This window comes from Mobula birostris, chromosome 8 (genome assembly GCF_030028105.1).
Source record: "Mobula birostris isolate sMobBir1 chromosome 8, sMobBir1.hap1, whole genome shotgun sequence".
NCBI lineage: Eukaryota > Metazoa > Chordata > Chondrichthyes > Myliobatiformes > Myliobatidae > Mobula > Mobula birostris.
This window is the reverse complement of record NC_092377.1, coordinates 104,176,204-104,188,681: the sequence shown is the minus strand read 5'-3', so window position 1 is coordinate 104,188,681 and position 12,478 is coordinate 104,176,204. Positions and strand designations below refer to the sequence as shown.

At 43.8% G+C, this 12,478-nt stretch overlaps 1 pseudogene; it reads right to left on the bottom strand.

Moving 5' to 3' along the window:
- Positions 1–335: 335 nt before the first annotated feature.
- The window catches only part of LOC140202036 (uncharacterized), a 93,567-nt pseudogene continuing 81,424 nt past the window's right edge, over positions 336–12,478 (bottom strand).

Here is a 12,478-nt window from a genome sequence, read left to right as displayed (position 1 = left end):
AAACAAAACCATCCTCCTCCTCCTCCCTTCTGCTGAGCATTGAATATGCTAGAATACTGTGTTCCCAGTCTCAAACATGCGATGGATTTTGGTGTTTAAATCTGAGGTTCTTTTATAAGTCAGAAACGAGGCATAAAACTTGTTGCTTCATGATTATTTTATTCAAAGTTGATAGAAGAGGAACAGAAATGAGACAAGGGTCTAATACTTGAAGAACAGAGAGGAAGTAAAGAGGGCACCTAACATAAAACTGCTACTATTATACCCAAGATAAGGAAAATTCCATTCAAATCTATAGATAATAATAATCCAACTAGAAACAACTTAGTCAATACTCAATAAAAATCAACCAATGAGAAAACACTTAATAAAGTACAAAGAAACTACCAGAATTATACTTTGGATAGCTACTAAAGGCATATTAAACTGTTATGCAATACAAAAGCTACTTAAAATACATGCAAATAATTAATTGTTAAACTGCAAAGAAAATAACATTTAAAATTAAACAGTTGGATCCAAAGACTCCCGGGCCCTGTGCACTTGATTTGCAGTGATAGGTCTTTCGGGTGCTCACGGATTTCTAAGTACGCACAGTGCCATTGAAAGTGCCTCCTCTCTGTCAAATGCCACCAATGTTTTTATGAGAACTCGGTAGCCAGTTTAACACTGCAAAATCCCACAAGCAATAAACCTAAAGTCAACAGGCATTCTTTGTGGCAACAGTCAAAGTCAACCTTTATTTCCGTCAATCAGATTCCAAATGTTGCTTCTCTGTCACATGTTTCCCACCCCCTGATCCTCATCATGTTCTTACCCCCTCTGTCCAGAGCTCCAGGCTCTGCCCTGTGTTGACCCATCTCTGGTTTCTGACCCTGCTCCATTGAACATCCAAATAATGGCTCTCCAATCTGCTGTTAGACTTCAGAGGACAGTGGTGTATTCTAACAACCCACCTGTGTGAGACACAGCCCTTCAGAAGCAGTGAAAAATGACCCATAATGTTAAAACAGCAGGGACTAAGGAGGCTGACTACCAACACCATTCTTCCTTGGCCCAGCGATTTGAGGGATGAAGAACATAACTATAGTCAGCTTGTCTTCATCAGGCTGCAGAAAATCATGCAGGAAATTCAAGGGAAACCTCTGCACCCACAGAGTGGTGACTGTTTGGAACCCATCATCACAGGGGGTGTGAGAGGTGAACCGCAGGGATGAATTTAAAAGGATTGTTGTGGAACAGAAACACTGGCAAGGACAACCTGGGCTGTTGACTCCCTACTGTACACTGGGTGAGTTGTAGATTCACTAGGCACTTGAGACAGTGATTAAAATAGAACTGATTTATTAGTCACAGATGCAGAATATGAAACTCCAGTCCCATTAAAGGTGAACATCAGCAGAAGAAACTCCTCCCATGCCCAGTGACCAGGGTACAGAACTGGGTGTGATGAGCAGCAGCCATAATTGCAGAGTTCAACACCGACAGTCACTTTTGAACTTGCCTCTGGATTCAGCAACTGTGATGGTTAAACACCCAGCAAGCAGCTTATTTCAACTTTCTCCCCAGTGTGAACCCGGTAGTGTTTCACAAGGTTGGATGACTGAGAGAACCACTTCCCACATTCAGAGAAGGAAAAAGGTATCTCCCCAATATGAACTATCTGATGTTCCAGCTGGTCTGCTGACTGCGTAAACCCTTCCCAGTCCTAGCAGATGAATGGTTTCTCCTCAGTGTGAACTCGGTAGTGAGCCACAAGGGTGGAGGACCGAGTGAAACCCTTCCCACAGTGTGTGCAGATGAACAGCCGCTCCCCAGTGTGAACACGCTGGTGTGCCAGCAGGTCAGATGATTGAAAGAATCCCTTCCCACAATTTGAGCAGGTGAATGGTCTCTCCCCAGTGTGAATTGACCGGTGTGCCTGCAGGTGGCTTAATTGAGTGAATCTCTTCCCACACGTGGAACAGGTGAATGGCCTCTCCCTAGTGTGAACTTGCTGGTGTCTCTGTAGATGGGATGATTGAGTGAATCCCTTCCCACAGTCTGAGCAGGTGAATGGCCTCTCCCCAGTGTGAACTCGCTGATGCGCCTTCAGTTGAGATGAGTGAAGAAATCCCTTCCCACAGTTTGAGCAGGTAAATGGCATCTCTCCCATGTGAACCTGCTGATGTACCTTCAGTTGCGATGATCGAGTAAATCCCTTCCCACAGTCTGAGCAGGTGAACGGCATCTCCCCAGTGTGAATTGTCTGGTGTGCCTGTAGGTTGCATAACTGAGTGAATCTCTTCCCACACATGGAACAGCTAAACGGCCTCTCCCCAGTGTGAACTCGCTTGTGTCTCTGTAGGTTGCATGAGTGAGAGAATCCCTTCCCACAGTCTGAGCAGATGAAAGGCCTCTCTCCAGTGTGAATTCGCTGGTGTGACATTAGGTGAGATAACTGAGTGAATCCCTTCCCACAGCCTGAACAAGAAAATGGCCTCTCCCCAGTGTGAACTCGCTGATGTACCTTTAGTTGAGATGACTGAGTGAATCCCTTCCCACACTCTGGGCAGGTGAATGGCTTCTCTCCAGTGTGAACTGACTGGTGTGTTTGTAGGTGAGATGACTGAGTAAATTCCTTCCCACATTCAGAGCAGATGTATGGCCTCTCTCCAGTGTGAATACGCTGATGTGTCAGCAGATCAGATGACCGAGTGAATCTCTTCCCACACACAGAGCAGTTGAAGTGTCTCTCTCCCATCTGAGCTCACTGTTGTGTCTGTAGATGGCATAACTGAGTGAACCTCTTCCCACACATGGAACTGTTGAAAAATCTCTCTCCCTTGTGAACTCACTGTTGTTTCTGTGGGTGGGATGAGTGAGTGAATCTCTTCCCATACACAGAGCAGGTGAACGGCCTCTCACTGATGTGAATTTTCTGATATGTCTTCAGCTTGGATAGAATTCCTACAAAGAAAAATAATTTCAGGATGTACATTGTATATATTTCTCTGACATTAAATGTACCTTTGAAGCCTATTGATCACTTCGATCAGTCAGAACAGGTGAATCCTCTCACTATGGTATGAACTTACTAATGTATCTTCAGGCTGGATGACTGAGTAGATCCCCTCCCACATGCAGAACAGGTGAATGACCTCTCCCCAAGGTGAACTCACTGGTGTCTCAGCAGGTCGGCTGAATGAAAGAATCCCTTGTTGTTGTGTTTGAGATTCCCTACACAAACTCTTACTTGTTTCTAACCTGTAAAATGATTTACACAAGACATCAATGGGTGAAGGTCAGCATTTCAGATGAGATAATTTTAGTCCCTACGCTGAGCTGTGACATCACAATGTTACAGCACAAGTTGAAGGATTTTCACAACACAATTTCGGAAGTGGCTGAGAGATCCATCCGCTCCTCTTCCCACCGCCTACTCTTCCGAACACACTAACCGGTAGGGAATGGTATCACCCATGGCTGCCTCTCTACCCAGAAACCCCACTGATCCAGATACCCATCTAGCCGTCACGGTCCCAGCGATGCGCATGCGCCGCCGAAACGGTGTCAGCACCTTCGCTCAGCAGCAGAAATCTCGTCGGGGCTCGGGTACGGATCACGGGGTCGAGAGAGGGAGAAAGAACCGGGACTGTCCTGGGTTTGCAGGGTCACGGTGTATCGCGACGGTTGTACCTCAGCTGCGGTGCGGATGCCGGTGTTGATGAAAAGCCCACTCGGAGCCCCGAACCTACCTTCCTCTTCCTTTGTGCTAATGGCGACTTGCACTTCTCAGGAAGTTGCATTACTGCCACCTACTGTAACGGAGTCGGAAGGGAGCCGTGACAGGGATCAGATTCGACCGGAGTAATTTAAGTTCACCAGGGCTCGCCACAATTTGATTGTCCTTGTCTCGGGTGCCAAAATATCCCGCAAACTGGGGACCCCCGATTTACCTGAACAGCTTCCCACGTTCTGACGAATATCTGTGGTACACGACACCTTGATCCCATGTTCCACCGTCGCTGGGAACTTACAAAAATCACACCACCCGTTCCCATGCTTAACAACAAGTGCCAAAGTGGAGTGCAAACCCTTATGTCCAAACCTCAGTACCGTCAACCACACATTTGACAAGGTTCCATACATAAGGTTAGTTAGGAAGGTTCAATCGTTAGGCATTAATACCGAAGTTGTAAAATAGATTCAGCAGTGACTGGATGGGAGACGCTAGAGAGTAGTGGTCGATAATTGTATGTCAGATTGGAGGATGGTGTGTAGCGGTGTGCCTCAGGGATCTATACTGGGTCCATTGTTGTTTGTCTTATATATTAATGATCTGGATGATGGGGTGGTAAATTGGATTAGTGATTATGGAGATGATACTAAGATAGGTGGTGTTGTGGATAATGAAGTAGGTTTTCAAAGCTTGCAGAGAGATTTAGGCCAGTTAGAAGAGTGGGCTGAAAGATGGCAGATGGAGTTTAATGCTGAAAAATGTGAGGTGCTACATTTTGGTAGGACTAATCAAAATCGGACATAAATGCTAAATGGTAGGGCATTGAAGAATGCAGTAGAACAGAGGGATCTAGGAATAATAGTGCATACTTCCCTGAAGGTGGAATCTCATGTGGATAGGGTGGTGAAGAAAGCTTTTGGAATTGTGCCCTTTATTAATCAGAGCATTGAGTATAAGAGTTGGGATGTAATGTTGAAATTGTATAAGGCATTGGTAAGGCCAAATTTGGAGTATTGTGCACAGTTCTGGTTACCGAATTATAGGAAAGATGTCAATGAAATTGAGAGAGTACAGAGGAGATTTACTAAAATGTTGCCTGGGTTCCATCTCCTACGTTACAGAGAAAGGTTGAACAAGTTAGGTATTTATTCTTTGGAGCATAGAAGGTTGAGGGGAGACTTGATAGAGGTGTTTAAAATTATGCGGGGGATTGATAGAGTTGACGTGGATAGGCTTTTTCCATTGAGAATGGGGGAGATTCAAACAAGAGGACATGAGTTGAGAGTTGAAGGGCAAAAGTTTAGGGGTAACATGAGGGGGAACTTCTTTACTCAGAGAGTGGTAGCTGTGTGGAACGAGCTTCCAGCAGAAGTGGTTGAGGCAGGTTCGATGTTGTTGTTTAAAGTTAAATTGGATAGATATATGGACAGGAAAGGAATGGAGGGTTATGGGCTGAGTGCAGGTCGGTGGGACTAGGTGAGAGTAAGAGTTTGGCATGGACTAGAAGGGCCGAGATGGCCTGTTTCTGTGTTGTAATTGTTATATGGTTATATGGTTATATTCCCTCCTATTCCTTCCCAAAAGTTGCCTCCCCTGGACTGATAGAAACAAATTGTAAGGTCCTTTTTTGATAGAACATATACAGTACCAATTCATTACCCGCTACACCCACATGTTGAATTACCCCAAAAAACTGGACTCTCCAGAACATATAATACACTTCCATTCCTGACCCTGACCTTTGGTACTCGAAGGTTCAAAATATACAGGTACATGTACAACTTTGATATTTATCTATTCCAGAAAGCTATTAAATACAAAAAGACCATGCGTGTCGATGAAAGAAAATAAATCAACTCTGCCCCAGCTCAAAAAAACGGAAATAAGTTAACCTTGCAGACCACAAAATACACACCCTCAGCAAAAAACAGCCCCCACACACAAAAATTAACAGATCACCCACCTGCCAATTGTCCACAAGAAAGAAAACATTGAAAAACTAAAGGAAAATAATACAAAGTACTGAGCATCACTTTATGTACAAACAACAAGTCTATGTTTATAAACTCATCTCAGGTATTTATATCAATTATGTTTTTATTTTGTTCTTTGTGCTTACTGTGTTTATTTTCATGCTGCAACAGATCGGAGTAACTCCAAAACACAAAAACTAATTCAAAGGAAAACGAGAAAGTTGGGAATGGGAGTCTTAACTTCGTTTTTACTTCAAGTGAGGCGAACACATATGATGCGGTGCCGTGATGTTGTTTGCCATTTAAATACTTTTTACATACAACCTGTAATGAATTACTTAAACAACAAAGAATGCTTAATTAAACAATCTATTTACGATATTATTCAACTATTACTGAAGTATTGAATACACAATACCTAGCATCACTTTATATATAATCAGTCTATGTATAAAATCTAATCTTGTGTATCTTTTTATTGGGTTATTTATGTTTATTTATTTTTATACTGCATCAGATCTGGAGTGACAATGATTTCACTCTTTCACACTGGTGTACTGAACAATGACAATAAACAATCTTGAATCTTGAATATTCTAATCCACTCAGAATGAATGCTAACATTGCATTTGCCTTGCTGACTACCAACTCATCTTTAGGGAATCCTGCACTGGGGCACCCCTGTCCCTTTGCACCTCCAGTTTCTGAGCTTTCTCTCCATTTCAAAAATAGTCTACACCTTTATTCCTTTTACCAAACTGCATGACCGTACACTTCCCTACACTGTATTCCATCTGCCACCTCTTTGCCCATTCTCCCAATCTGTCCAAGTCCTTCTGCAGACTCCCTGCTTCCTCATCACTGCCTGCCCCTCCACCTATGTTTGCATCAACTGCAAACTTGACCACAAAGACATTAATTCTGTCATCCATACCATTGACATATAACGTGAAAAGAAGCAGTCCCAAACCTGACCCCAGTGGATTGCACTAGTCAATGGCAACAAACCAGAAAAGACCCCCTTTATTCTCACTCATTGCCTCCTACCAGTCAGCAATCTCCTATCCTTGCTGGTGTCTTTCCTGTAGTACAATGGGCTCTTATCATGTTTAGCACCCTCATGTGCAGTACCTTGTCAAAGGCCTTTTGAAAATCCAACTAAGCAACATCCACTGAGTCTACTTTGTCTATCCAAACTGTTGTTTCCTCTAAGAATTCCAAGTTTTGTCAGGCAAGATTTTCCTTAGGAAAACAATGCTGACTTCAGTCTATTTTATCATGTGTTTCCAAGTACTCCAAAAACTTATTCACGATAATAGACTCTAACATCTTGCCAACCACTGAAATCAGCAATCTGCACTATATTTCCTTGCAATTCTCCAGTTCTCCAGAACCAGGCCAGAATTTATTGACTCTTGAAAGTTCCTTACTAATGGCTCCAAAATGTCTTCAGCTACCTCTTTCAGAACCTTGGGGTGTGGTCCATCTGCTCCAAGTGACTTATCTAACTGTGACCTTTCAGCACCTTCTCCTTAGTAACAGTGACTATGCTCACTTCTGCCCCCTAACATTCTTGAATATCTGAAATACTGCTGGTGTCTTCAACAGTGAAAACTGACACAATCTACATTTTCAGTTCATCTGCCATTCCTTATTACTACATCTCCAGCATCATTTTCCAGCGTTACGATGTCCACTCTCACCTCCCTTTAAATTGGTATCTTTTTTACATTATTGGCTAGCTTATCTTCAAATTTCATCTTATCTGTCATTGCATTTTAGAGTTACATTCTGTTTTTTTTTATAAACTTCCCAATCCCCTAGCTTCCCACTACTTTATCAATATTCCATGCCTGCCCTCTCCTTTGGTTTGATGCTCTCCAACTTTCCTTGTCAGCTACGGTTGCCTCATCCTCCCTTCAGAAAACTTCCCCTCCTTTGGGATGCACTGATCCGGTGCCTTCCGAATTACTCTCAGAAACTCCAGCAATTGCTGCTCTACTGCCATCCCAGCTAATGCCTGCTTCCAATCCACGTTGCCAGCTCCTCTCTAATGCCCCTGTAGTTTCCTTTCATCATCATCAGTACGTGCCGAGTCGTATGATGTGGGTGGTCAAGGTCTCCATCACCATGATTGTTCTTGGCAAATTTTTCTGCAGAAGTGCTTTGCCACTGACTTCTGCTGTTCAGTGTCTTTACAAGATGAGTGGCCCCAGATATTAACGATACTCTTCAGAGATTTTCTGCCTGGATTCAATGATCACATGACCCAAACTTGTGAAATGCACCTGGTGGTCATATGACCATCCACCAACTGCTTCCATGGCTTGACGTGACCTGATGAAAGGGCTAAGCAGGTGCTATACCTTGGCCAAGGGAGAACTGCAGGCTAGTGGAGGGAAGGAGCACCTTTGGTGGAGGCATATCTCCATCAGCCACACAAATTACCCTCACTCCACTGTAATATCCATACAACCAGTTTTAGCTTCTCCCTGTCAGGCGCAGGCCTCAGTCTCTGTTGGTCACTGTCCCTGGGACTGTGTGATGGGACGGTGTGTGGAGGGAAACCTGTGTCTGACCCTATCCCTGGGAGTGTGTGATGGGATGGTGTGTGGGTTGATCCCTACCCAGTGCCTGATCCTGTCTCTGGGAGTATGTGATGGGATAAGGTGTGGATGTAGCCTCACCCTGTGTCTGACCCTGTCCCTGGGAGTGTGTGACAGGATGGTGAGGGGGGAGGATCAAGATTAAATGTTTCAGTAAGGAGTTTCTTCTTTTATATTACTGCGTAGGCTAATTAAGATGGCTTCTTTGTTATGATAAATGATGAGAAAGTTCTTGCGCTAGCAGTTTGTTTGGGTTAGATTAGTGATAAGAGAGTGAATGAACCAATTGGGATAGATGTTATTCTTTCTATTGTGTCTGTAAGTTATTGTGATGCGCGGGTTTTGGGGCAGAAGGCGTGAGAGAGAGAGGGAGGATGGACAAGGTGCTGTGAGTCGGCTAATGGGGTCTGACCCCGGGCAGGAGTCCGAGGTCCAGGGTGTTCGGCAAGTAGAGGAGACGGAGACAGACTCGTGAGGAGCGTCTGGTAGACCACCGTTATTGGTCCCAGGCGGCAGGTCGAGGTGGTCTGAAGGGATTGCAGGGTGAAGAAGGAAGGTCCCGAGCTCCAACTGTTTGTGCACGAAGAGATTGAACTTTGATAAGTGTGGTGCCTTTTATCTTCCTTTTACATTTTATCTCTATTAATTATATAGTTCCAGTAATATCTATAAACTGTAATTCATTTAATAGTATCTGGTGCATTGTCTGTTATTTGGCAGGGTGAGGTACATCACACAGCAGCCACACAAACTTTATTACCAAGTTTGGTGAGGCCGAGGGCTGTTTCCCTAGACGACAGTGAGCTGAGCGACCCTGAGGCTTGCCGGGGGGCTACATTTCTCATCTGTTAACAGAAGAGTAACACACACAAAATGCTGGAGGAACTCAACAGGTCAGATAACATCAATGGTGGTGAATAAATGGTCCATGTTTGAGGCCAAAACCTTTCATCATCACGCTAATGAAGGGTAATAGTGAAGGGTCTCAGCCAGAAACCATGCCTGATTATTACACTCCATAGATGCTGCCTGACATGCTGAGTCCCTACAGCATGTTCTGCATGTTGCTTTGGTAATTGTGTTGAGATTAAGATGGAATTCAGAACATTACATTGCTATTCATTTCTGATCCAGGAAATTGTGATTAAATAGTTATTCGGAGTATTGTGTTGATATTAAGCGGGAATTTGGGGAGGTGTATTGATAGTGAATGGGGATTTGAAGAATTGTGTTGGACTTACTTGAGGTTTTAGAAAATTGAACTGTTACATAAGTGAACATCCAGCAAATGAAATGAGAACTAAATGGGTATTTCGGGAATTAAGTAGGGATTTTGGGGAGGGTATTGTTATTAAATTGGGATTTGGGGAAAGATATTGGAATTAAATGAGGACTTGGGGAATTGCATTGGATTAATTGGGATTCAGGAGTTACCATTGGATTATATGATTGTGTACGGATTCCCTGCAGACTGGAGTACTGTGACTAGTGGGGTGCCTGGGGAGTCAGTGCTGGGCCCTCTGTTATTCATTATTAATGTAACAGATTTGGATGTGAATGTACACGGCACGGCCGGCAACATTACTGTTGACACTAAATTAGTGGGTCTTACTGATAATGAATTTGGTTACACTGAAATTACAAAGACATCTAGATCAGTCAGGGAGATGGGCTGAGGAATGTCAAATGCTTTTCAATGTAGATCAGTGTGAGGTGACATATTTTAGACATTCAGACCAGGGTAGGGCCTACACACCCTCCCCTCCTAGTATCTACCTCCTTCAACTTTCTCTTCCTCCTAGGTGGAGGGGCAGATAATGTTGAGGACGCAGGGTGTCTGCAGAAGGACTGAGACAGATTGGGGGAATGGGCAAAGAAGTGGCAGGCGCAATACAGTGTAGGGAAGAGCATGGTCATTGAACAAAGATATATCATAGATTGAACAAAGGCATAGACAACTTTCTAAGCAGGGACAAGATTCAAATATCAGAGGAGCAAAGTGACTTGGGAGTCCTTGTGCAGGAGTCCCTACTGGTTAATTTGTAGATTGAGTTGGTAGTAAGGAGAGCAAATGCATTGTCACCTTTCAGTTTCAGAGATCCAGTACATTCAAGATTCAAGATTGTTTATTGTCAGTCTTCAGTACACAAGTATAAAAGAGAGTGAAAAGATTGTTATTCTGAATGTAATGCAGCATAAAAAACACAATAAGCATAATGGAAACAATAAAAACACAATAAATACAAACACATAAGATTTGCTAAAATATGTAGAGTTATTGCATGTACATAAAGTGATTAAAATGGCGGGAGGAGAAGATGGCGGCACAACACAGCGCACGCAGCCTCTCCGGTGAAATGATATTGTATTTGTTAAATAGGGTACCATGCACAATTCTGATTTGATGGAGACGGACGTGGAGACAGCCATGAGAAGCACAGAGGAACAGCTGGAGAAACTTCTGAAATGCCCGGTTCGCTGCCGCTGCTACTGTGCGATTGAGAATCTCCGGAGGGAAGGCCCCAAAATCCTCGGCTTTGCCTGCTGCTGGTGGCCGGGGCTGGGGTCGAAGCACTCAGCAGAGATGGTGCACGGTTCTCGGTGTCGGAGGGCTTGTCGGAGGGCTGGTCGGAGGCTCGAAGTTTTCTGACGACTCAGAGTCGGACTGTGGTCAGGCATGGCAGGGAGAGTTTTCTTCCTTCTCCCATCTGCGTGAGATGTGGGACCTTCCAGAGACTTTGAACTTTTTTTTACCGTGCCAATGCCCTGTTCTTCATCAAGTTATTGTATTGCTTGCACTGTTGTAACTATATGTTATAAGTATGTGTTTTTTGTCAGTTTTTCAGTCTTGGTCTGTCCTGTGTTTTTGTGATATCACACCGGAGGAATATTGTATCAGTTCTTAATGCATGCATTACTAAATGACAATAAAAGAGGACTGCGTATCCTCATAATCTATTCTAAATATAATGCCAGCATTTATTTTGAGAGGACTAGAATATAAAGCAAGGATGTAATGCTGAAGCTTTATAAGGCATTGATCAGACTGCACTTGGAGTATTGTGAGAAGCTTGGGCTCCTTATCTATGAAAGGGTGTGCTGGCATTGGAGAGGATCTAGAGGAGGTACATGACAGTGATGCTGGGACTCAGAGGGTTAATGTATGAGGAGTGTTTGATGACTCTGAGCCTGTACTTGCTGGAGTTTAGAAGAATGAAGGGGACTTTTGAGTATTGAAAAGCTGGGATAGAGTGGATGAGGTCCAGTCCTGATGAAGTGTTTCAGCCCGAAATGTCTACTGCTTACTCTTTTCCACAGATGCTGACTGGCCTGCTGAGTTCCTTCATCGTTTTGTGTGTATTTCTTCGATTTCCAGCATCTGCCTATTTTCTCTTGTTTGAGCGATGATAAGGAATTTTTTCAGCAAGAGGGTTGTGAATCTATGGAATTCATTGGCACAGATGGTGATGGATGCTGACTCATTGAGCATGTTTATACCAGAGATCAATATCTTCTTGATTAGTGAGGGTGTCAATGTTTATGGGAAGAAGACAGGAGAATGAATTTGAGAGGAATAATAAATCAGCCATGATGAAATAGCAGAGTAGACTTGATAGGCTGAATGGCCTCACTCTGCTCCCTGGAATCTCCCCCGTGAATCACCTCTGAACTGCATCCAATGTTACTTTTATCATTTCTTTTAGCTCAGGGAAGAAAACCATGTACAGAATTCCAGGTGTGTCCTCACCAACACCGTGTACAATGGTAACTACACCACCCCGTTCCTAAACTCCACTCCCTGTGCAGTAAAGGCCAAACTGCCCATCTGCCTTCTGAACCACTTAATGCAGAATCACAATGTCCTTATCAGATTTCCTTCCACTGTCTCTGTGTCATCAGGAGACTTGGACATCTCACATCTCGTTTCCTCCTCATGGTCATTAAACAGTGAACAACTGTGGCCAAGAACTGATCACTAGGGTACTCCAAACATTACCTCCTTCCAGTCTGAAATCGACCCACTTATTCCAGCCATTCACAAAACACTGGGGAACTCAGTGGGTCAGGAAGCATCTCTGGAGAGGAATGGACAGTGGACAAAATCATTGTGTCACCTTTGCTCATTCAGGAAATCACTTTGTTCAGCATCCTGTGGTTCTGACTGTCTGCCACTGAGA